A 10743-nucleotide genomic window follows, 5' to 3' on the forward strand; every position below is an offset into this window, starting at 1 on the left:
CCAACAAAATACACATGACAGTAGGAGCCTACTGTATTTGTTAAATTCATAAATATTTAAAGTGTTTGATGAAGTTAAAATATTTTAGAATTTATTATGGCCCCTTTAAATATATGCATGTTTACACAATTTGTATGTATTTTGTAAGTTGAAGCTCCGTCCCCCGGACTCTGAATTAGCAGGGAGTAATACACTGATGCCTCATGACCTTTTCCAAAGGTCCCACAACAAAAAAAAAACAATTCCGTTCAGTTTCCTCGGGCAGTCAAACGAATGTTCAGTGAGCCGGCTGTTCACGAGTGAAGAAGATGACTTAATCCTCCCAATGTCCTACAATAAATACTCCACTGAGTCCAGTCCATCGATTTTATGAAAGACATTGCTTGTTGTGGGCATGTAAATATTTTGCAGCCATCCTTAGTATTTATTCTCAATTTGGCTGGAAACATCAGTGCAAAAGCGATCCTCCGTCAATGCAAGAGTTTCTTGAAGGAGTGTTACTACACAAAACATACTCCAGCCGCTAGGTGGAACCAACTCAAAAAGAAACAAAATGGTGCCCAGCTTCCTCAGACAGTCAAGTGTATGTACAGTGAGACAGCTCACATGGGGTCACATGAGAAACACCAAATGGCTTACTCCAATGTTTTATAAAAGACAATGCTTGCTGCAGGTATGTAAATACTTTGTGGCCATCCTTAGTATCTATTCTCAGTTTTGTCAGAAACATCAGTGCAAAAACGATCTTCTGTTGATGTAAGAGTTTCTTGCATTCCTTGAATCGATCATGTTTCTCTCTTGTCGAATTAGCAAAGTCTAAGAACAAGAAAATGCTGTAATTTTTCAAAGAAAGCTTTCCTTTGCTCCTTGCCTCGTGCAACACACGATCTTTATTGGATGATCTCAGGAATTTGGCCAGAATTGATCGGGGCCTGTCTCCCTCAGCCGATCTCCGAGCCTGGACTCTGTGAGCTCGCTCGATTTCCAGCTTATGGCCTGTTATGTTGAGCAGACTCGGGAAGAGCTCATCCAGGAATTTCACCATGTCTCGGCCTTCCGCATGCTCAGGAATTCCAACAACACCTTGTTTCGCCAGCTACGATTCTCCAAATCCTCCAGTTTTTCCAAAACGTGTTGCAAATCTGTCTTTGTCACAAGCGGGTTAGCAGCTAATTCCCACTCCGATGACTCCAGATAATCGATCAGTCTCTTGACTTCCCCGATTCTTGTAACCAACTCAGAGAATTTTATTTCCATCTCCGTAATCGATCGACGTATTACAGCAAGATCCTCTAAGTTAGCAATAACTTTCATCAGCATCACAGACATGCTTGCCAGTTGACGTTGAATTTCTCCCGCCACACCATCCAAATTGAGTCCCTGGTCTGCAGGCCTGTCAGAAGTTTCAGCTTGAGTACGTAAGTGTCTTTTAATATCTTCAGAGCCTGAGGATTTTGAAATCTTTGCCATGTTAATTTCAAAGAACAGATAAATAGCAGGGTGTATCGAATCTCACAAAATATTGTGACACAAACATAACCAAAAATGAGCAAAGTGCGCAGAGCTTGCCATTGCATGGCGTCCCGTGGAACTCCTTTTGTGGGGCTTATTGTTGTGACATTCATTTTCCATTATTCTTTAAGCCACCTGTAGTTGTTATAACATCCCTATAACAGCGCATAGTTATCCAGACCCTTAGCTGCTCGGCATCACCAGTAACGTTAGTCTAGCCAATAACAACAACTAAGCGGAAGTGTGGAGCATCCGAGACGACGTTTCTCGCCGTAATGGCGCCTCCCATGGAGAAGTCAGGAAAAAGGTGTGTATAATATATATATATATATCAGCCGCAGCCCGTGCATTTTAAGTCTAGCCCTTAAGAGCGATTCAAACACAGTTTCACAATGAATAAGACACCGTACTCATACATGACGTGGCAGTCAACTGATAATTTTAATTGACATTTTAAAAGCACATCCACGCACGAAAGCCAGAACCAAGGAGGTTTAACACCAAGAAAAAGCTATCTAAAAATATTTGTGATTTAAATGTTGCTTGCAATAAATTTTGTTTCGTAAGGTTACACGGTTACTTTTCAAAATTTGATCCGACACTGAATGCTCAAGCAGCCTAATTTACACTTAGAAAACTCCTGATGTTGCTTTAACAATGCAAAACGCACTACCAATTTTCTTGAAGTGAAAGAAAAGGAATTTTCCTTTTCTGTTTAATTAATCAATCGATCATGCAGAACATCTCAGGTTTTTAAATCCATAAGGATCTCTTTCTCAACGGCAATAACAGCAGTGACAGCTGACTCGTCAGCAAGATCTCGCTCTTCGCTTTCAAGTTACATACATCACTTAAAGCGTGACTGCATCACTCAAGGCCAGCTAGAAGGCCTGGACTGGGACATATCCAAAAGACCACACCCACCAAGAACAAATAAGTCAATCTGATTGGCTGATGAATCTACCAATCTGACTTTAGATGCCTATTCACTGCAGTGTTGAGGGATTCTGTAGAAATTCTGAAGGCCTGACAGGGTGGGTAAAAAGCTTGATTTCGAGCATGCGATCTGTGAAACAGTTGTCACACTTTGCTTGTAAGCATCAAGGAATAAATTCTGGTTGGATAAATTATTTTTTTTTGCTTTTCGTTTGTAGATTAATTAGGAGTGGAAAGCGATTGAAAATACATAGGCAAAAAGGTCAATGAGAATGAAAGGATGAAAAAATATTTATTTATTAGGCATGTTATGCCAGCAGAGAAGGCTTTGCTGGCCTTGAGAAATCACCACTGATATATATATATATCAGTGGCAATACAGTGAGGGAAATAATTATTGAACGCGTCAGCATTTTCTTTCAGTAAATATATTTTTAATGAGGCTATTCACTTGACATTTTCACCAGACATCAGTTTTAACTCAAGAAATCCGCAAATGTAAAGAATTCACAACATTGAAGTCCATAAATAAAGTTGTGTAATAAAGTGGAATGACACAGGAAAAAGTATTGAACACGCTAAGAAAAAGCAGTTCTCCAAGGCAAGGAACCAGCTGAAATCTGTTAGTAGTTAGAAAGTAATTATACCTCCTATCTGTGCAAATTAATATCAGCTGGGTTAGTAAATTGATGGTCTATAAAAAGGAATTTCGTTACCAAGGTGTCACACAAGAAACATCTCATGATGGGTAAAAGCAAAGAGCTCTCCCAAGACCTTCGCAACCTTATTGTTGCGAAACATATTGATGGAATTGGATACAGACGTATTTCAAAACTTCTGAATCTTCCAGTAGGCACCATTGGGGCCATTATCCGCAAGTGGAAGCAACATCACTCCGTCATCAACCAGCCATGCACAGGAGCTCCTCACAAGATTTCTGACCAGGGAGTCAGAAGAATAGTCAGAAGTGTAGCCCAAGAGCCCAGGACCACTCGGAAAGAGCTCCGGAAACACTTGGAGGCAGCAGGTACCATCGTCACAGAGAAAACAATAGGCAGTGCACTCCACCGCCATGGCCTCTATGCACGCTCACCCCGCAAGACTCCATTACAAAAGAAAAGGCGTGTCGAAGCTCATGTAGTCTGTGTAGTCTGGTCAGACGAGAGCAAAATTGAACTTTTTGGCTGTCATACTACACACCATGTTTGGAGAAGAAATGGCACTGCACATCACCCTAAAAACACTATACCAACAGTGAAGTTTGGAGGTGGAAGCATCATGGTGTGGGGCTGTTTTTCATCGCATGGTACTGGCAGATTTCATATAATTGAAGGAACGATGAATGGAGCCCTTTGTTTAGAAGAATGGGCCAAAATCACACCTGAATACTGTGGCCAATTAATTTCTTCATACAGGAAGCGTCTTGAAGCTGTCATTACAAACAAGGGCTTCTCCGCTAAGTATTAAATAAATTTCTCGCAGTGTCAGACCACATGCAAAAACACCTGCACAGGATCGGTACATCCGAATATCACACCTGCGTGACAGGTACAGGATGGCAACAACAACTGTCCGAGTTACACCAGGAATGCACAATCCCTCCATCAGTGCTCAGACTGTCCGCAATAGGCTGTGAGAGGCTGGATTGAGGGCTTGTATGCCTGTTGTAAGGCAGGTCCTTACCAGACATCACCGGCAACAACGTCGCCTATGGGCACAAACCCACCTTCGCTGGACCAGACAGGACTGGCAAAAAGTGCTCTTCACTGACGAGTCGCGGTTTCATCTCACCTGGGGTGATGGTCGAACTCGCATTTATCGTCGAAGGAATGAGCGTTACACCAAGGCCTGTACACTGGAGCGGGAACGATTTGGAGGTGGAGGGTCTGTCATGGTCTGGGGCGGAGTGTCACATCATCATCGGACTGAACTTGTTGTCATTGCAGGCAATTTCAACACTGTGCATTACAGGGAAGACATCCTCCTCCCTTATGTGGTACCCTTCCTGCAGGCTCATCCTGACATGACCCTCCAGCATGACAATGCCACCAGTCATACTGCTCGTTCTGTGCGTGATTTCCTGCAAGACAGGAATGTCAGTGTTCTGCTATGGCCAGCGAAGAGCCCGGATCTCAATTCCATTGAACATGTCTGGGACCTGCTGGATCGGAGGGTGAGGGCTAGGGCCATTCCCCCCAGAAATGTCCGGGAACTTGCAAGTGCCTTGGTGGAAGAATGGGGTAACATCTTACAGCAAGAACTAGCAAATCTGGTGCAGTTCATGAGGAGGAGATGCACTGCAGTACTTAATGCAGCTGGTGGCCACACCAGATACTGACTGTTACTTTTTTTTTAATTAACATTTTATTGATTCATAGAAAACAACACAACAGAGAAAACACAACATATACACACCGAATCAACATTTAACTTTTAACCTTCATTAATATCCCTCCCCAAACACCAACCCCACCCCAAATAACACTCCTGTGGTCACATAAAATAATCCACACACAAAAAATAAAATAAAAAAATAAAATAAACAAATAAATAATAAAATATATAATAAACATGCATAATTAAACTAAACATCTCTCTCCTCATCCCTTCCCCTAGAGTCCCCCAAAACTGCCAAATACCTACCCCACTTCTTAAAAAACAAGTCCACCAGCCCCAGCCTTCCATCTATCAACTTCTCAAATGCCGCTACCCTCCCCATCTCCGCACACTACTTTGGAAATGGTGGCGCTCTGTCTGACTTCCAACCCATTAAAATAATTTGTCTGCCAATCATCATGCCAGTCAGAACCCAATTTTTTTATATATTTGTCCCCCGAATTTATAACTTCCCCATCGCCCAAAATACAAAGTCTGGGGCAAAGTAAAATTTGAGTGCCCAGAATGTCACACAAATAATTCTGAACCTTTAACCAAAAATATTGGATCTTCACACATCCCCAGAAAACATGGGCTATGTCTCCAACTTCTGACTGGCATCGCCAGCAGGTGGATGTGCCTTTAAGACCAAGCCTATGTAATCTAGAGGGGGTCCAATAAAATATTTGTAAAATCTTAAATTGCATAAGGCGAACCCTTGCATCTCTAGATGCAGACTTGACATTTTTCAGAATCTTAGTCCACACTCAATACTTCAATACCAAGTTCAAGTCTTTCTCCCATAATCTCTTAATAGAAGTTAAAGCTCCATCCCCCAGACTCTGAATCAGCAGGGAGTAATACACTGATGCCTCATGACCTTTCCCAAAAGCAGTAATCACCTCTCCCAAAGTATCTGTCATTTTTGGGGGGTGTGTGCTACTCCCAAAAACAGTACAGAGCATGTGGCGCAGCTGTAAATACCTATAAACTGAGAGCTATGAATCCCAAAATGATGACCCAAATTCTCAAAAGATCTCAACACTCCACTCTCATACAGGTCGCCGAGTGTAGCAACCCCCCTCACAATCCACTCTGACCAACAGAAAGGGGACTTGTTGATACATAATTTTGGGTTAACCCATATGCTCGAGGCAACATTTAAATAAATGTCCGAATTGAATACTCAATTCGTGAATACTCAAATTTGAGATAATGGGGTGTGACTTAACTTCTCCAGTTAGTTTGATAGAAAGGCTTTGCAATGGCGAAACTGGGGCAAGGACTTCCTGTTCAATAGAAAACCAGGGAGCGGCTCTTTCAGGTGGAAGCGACCAATGAGCCAGATGCCTGAGACCGAACACATAATAATAAAACAACATTTTGAGTAGGCCTAGCCCACCTTTGTCAATCGGCCTATGTAATTTGTTGAAATGTAGTCTGGTATGTTAACCATTCCAAATGAAGGACTTCGCTATGTTATCAAATTGCTTGAAATAAGAGAGGGGGATATCTTTAGGGAGTGACTGTAGCAGGTAGTTGAATTTTGGAATACAGTTCATTTTAATAACATTAGCCTTCCCAATCATTGATAAATGTAATGAAGCCCATCTGTCAACATCACACGAAAATATTTAATTAAAGGGTCAAAATTAACTCTGACTAAATCAGACAAATTTGCTGGGAATAAAATACCCAAATACTTAAGCGCCCAGCTGGAAGGCCGTTACTGGGCAGTACGTTGTCAGAGCCAGATCTTCGGATTTAGACCAACTGACTTTATATCCTGAGAGCTTGGAAAAGGAATTAATAATTCTGTGGAGGCAAGGCATATACTGTATCTAGTTGGGTCAGAGTCAAATAATAAAATATCATCTGTGTAAAGCAAAAGCTTATGCGCCATATCTCCCACCACTACCCCTGGAAAATCATCCTCCTTTCTTATCGCAGCTGCTAATGGTTCCAGGGCAAGACAGAACAATAATGGGGGAAAAGGGCAACCCTGCCGAGTGCCCCTATCCAGAGTAAAATAATCTGAAATTAATCCATTTGTTTTTACTGCTGCTACAGGGTGTCTATAAAGTAACTTAAACCATCCAATAAAAGTACTGCTGAACCCATTAATTTCCAAAATCTTAAAAAGATAATCCCATTCTACCATATCAAACGTCTTTTCGGCATCAAGTGAGATGGCAGCGACTGGAGACTGATCATTTGCCACTGACCACATGATATTGATGAAACGCCTAATGTTATCAGAAGAGCTACGGCCCCGAATAAACCCCACCTGATCTATATGTATAAGTGATGTCATAACTTTACTTAATTTTTGACAACATTTTTACATCTAACTGGATCAGGGAAATTGGACGGTAACTTTTACACTCGCTTGGATCTTTGTCCTTTTTAAGAATCAGACTGTCATGGTTGGGGGAAGCTTTCCTTTAATGATTCTGTATAAACTTCTAACAAAAGTGGAGCCAATTCTGTAGCATAAGATCTGAAAAATTCAGCGGCAATACCATCTGGCCCCGGAACCTTGCCTGTAGGTAAGGACTTAATTACCTCGTCAATCTCCTCCAAGGTTATCTCAGAATCAAGAGAGTTTTTTGCTCAGTCGTCACAAATTTTGTGAGGCAAAATTACATAACAGAAAATACTTTGTAAAACAGACCCCAGCCAACAGGCAGAATAACCGAAAAAACATGTAGACTCATTCACAGAACTGTCTCAAAGGTGTGTTCCTCCACAAAACAAATTTCAGCTGATATAACGCCATTCAGTTTCCTCAGACAGACAACCAAGTGTTCAGTGAGCCGGCTGTTTATGAGTACGGCAGATGACTTAATCATTGTAATGTCCTTTAAAAATACTCCACAAAAACAAACTCCAGCCAACAGGAGGCACAAGCACAAAGAACGAACAGATTCATCCACAACTGTCCCGAAGCAGTGTAATTCCACAAAACGAGCTCCAGCCACTAGTTGGAACCAGCACAAAAATAAATAAAACAGGCATCCCGGTTCCTTGGATGATCAAGTGTGTATTGAGTGAGACAAATTCACTCGGAGGCCGCATAAAAAAAAATACACCATGACTTACTCAGTCCATCAACTTTATAAAAGACGTCCTTTATGTGAGCATGTAGATATTTTGTGGTCATCCATAGTGTCTATTCTAAATCTGGTTAGGAATTTCAGTGTAAAAATGATCTTCCATCAGTATAAAAGTTTCTTGAAGGAAGTGTTACTTCATGAAATACACTCCAGCCACAAGGCGGAGCCAACGCAAAAAGAAACAAAAAATGGCGCCCAGCTTCCTCAGATAATACAGTCGCTCAACCGCGAGTCAGTCCACTAATATAAGAAACATCAAATGGCGCCCAGCTTCCTCAGACAATCAAGTGTATGTTCAGCGAGTCAAACCAATAATATAAGAAACATCAAACAGCTTACTCACTCCAGTGTGTTTATGAAGGACAGTGCTTGTTTTGGACATGTAAATACAGTACTTTGTGACCATCCTTCGTTTCTATTCTCAGTTTGGCCAGAAACATCAATGCAAAAGCAATCTTCCTTTGATGTAAAAGTTTTTACATTACTTGAACCGATCGCGTTTCTCTCTTGTCGAATTCGCAAAATCCGGGAACAAGACAATATTGTGATTCTTTCAAGAAAGCTTTCCTTTGCTCCTCGCATGTTGCAACACGAGATCTTTATCGGATGATCTCCCTCAGCAGATCCGCAAGCCGGGACTCTGTGAGCTCACTTGATTTCCAGTTGATGGCCTGTTATGTTGAGCAGACTCGGGAAGAGCTCATCCAGGAATTTCACCATATCTCTGCCCTCTTCATGCTCAGGAATTCCAATTACCCGTATATTGTTCCTTCGGCTCATATTTTCAAGATATTCCAGTTTTTCCAAAATGTATTCCAAGTCTGTTCTGGATGTGGGCGGATTAGCGGATAATTCCCTTTCTGATGACTCAAGATAATCGATTAGTTTCTCAACATCCGACACTCTTGTGACCAACTCAAAGAATTTTGTTTCCATCGCCGTAATCGATTGACGTATTACAGCGAGATCCTCCAAATCAGCAACAACCATCGTCAGTATCACCGAGATGTTGGACAGTTGACGCTGAATTTCTTCTCCCGACATGCTCCCCAAATCGAGACCCTGCCCGGGGGTAGATGTAGCCTGCCCGGGGGTGTCAGCTTGAGCACGTAAGTGTCTTTTAATGTCTCCAGAGTGAGGATTTTGACTTCTTTGCCATGTTTACCTCAAAGAGCAAATATGTAATTGGGTGTATCGAATCTAACCAGATTATAACATAAAATAATTTAAAAACTAGCAAAGTGCGCAGAGCTCGTGATTCACACGTCTGCTTCTCGCATGGCGTCCCTCTGTCTCCTGACTGTTACTTTTGATTTTGACCCCCCCTTTGTTCAGGGACACATTATTCCATTTCTGTTAGTCACATGTCTGTGAAACTTGTTCAGTTTATGTCTTAGTTGTTGAATTTTTTTATGTTCATACAAATATTTACATGTTCATTTTGCTGAAAATAAAAGCAGTTGAAAGTGGGAGGACGTTTCTTTTTATATATACTGTATACACAGTACTGTGCAAAATTTTAGGGACTTGTGAAAAATGTTGCATAGTGAGATGTCTTCAAAAATAATGACATAAATAGTTGCTGAAGATATAATTAACCATCTTAAGACAAATGCATTTGTGAAACATCTTATTTGCCTAAGACCTCCGCTATCAAACACAATTTGTAAACAATAAAGTTGAGATAATGCAGACAGATGGCTTCAACAGAAGCATATACCATTGACAGGGTTGGGAGGGTTACTTTTGAAATGTATTCCACTACATATTTCAGAATACATGCTGTAAAATGTAATTTGTAACGTATTCCGTTAGATTACTCAAGGTCAGTAACATATTTTAAATACTTTGGATTACTTCTTCAGCACTGGTAGATTTTTCCACTTGTTTTGACTATAAAAACTCTGCCAGTACAGTAAGACAAAATACACGTTAAAAATACATTCTCTGAAAAACCTCAATATCTTATGCAGTGTTGTTTCTAAAACAAGATACATCAGATTGATCTTGTTTTAAGGATTTTTAGATATTTTTACAGGAAAATACAAAAATTATCATCAAGAATACGATTTTTGCCCTAATATCAAAGGTCTTACTAGAAAAAAAGACATTTTTATTCAACATGAATTTTCTTGATAAAAAATATGATCGTGTCTGGTAACATGTGCATGTAAAATGGCTAGAAATATCATTTTAGCTTAGTGTAAAGCTGACAGTTTACCCAAGGTTTATTTCTATTTCTTCTGCTCCAAACTTACTTCAAACGTACTTCTCTGTCTGCTCGTATGAATGTAACACATCATAAAAAAGTGTTTCACCGCTGTTCAAATGCTCTTTGGATCGCATTATTTATATGTATAAATGTTTTCCATCTGAAAGGACTAAATATTAAATGAAACAAATGACAATAAAATGCAAAGTAATCTCTTCAGTAATTAAAATACTTTTTGAATGTAACTATTCTAATTACCAATGATTTAAATTGTAACTGTAGTGGAATACAGTTACTTATATTTTGTATTTTAAATAAGTAATCCCGTTACTTGTATTCCGTTACTCCCCAACACTGACCATTGATGAACAACCTCGTAGCTCACGATAGGTCTGTCTTTAAAGTTTTATAAGTTATCTTTGAAAATCAGTTTGTCTGGGATAAATGCATGGGATTTTTACTTCCGGAACCAGATTGTTGCCTTATTATTCAGCCCCGCTGAATTTCCTCCTATTTGTATTAGAGTGCACTGAGAAGAGTCGTTCAAAATGGACTAAGTGTGGAGCACAGAAAGTATTTTTCATCACAGAG

Source organism: Myxocyprinus asiaticus, chromosome 42, assembly GCF_019703515.2.
Source record: "Myxocyprinus asiaticus isolate MX2 ecotype Aquarium Trade chromosome 42, UBuf_Myxa_2, whole genome shotgun sequence".
Taxonomy (NCBI): Eukaryota; Metazoa; Chordata; class Actinopteri; order Cypriniformes; family Catostomidae; genus Myxocyprinus; species Myxocyprinus asiaticus.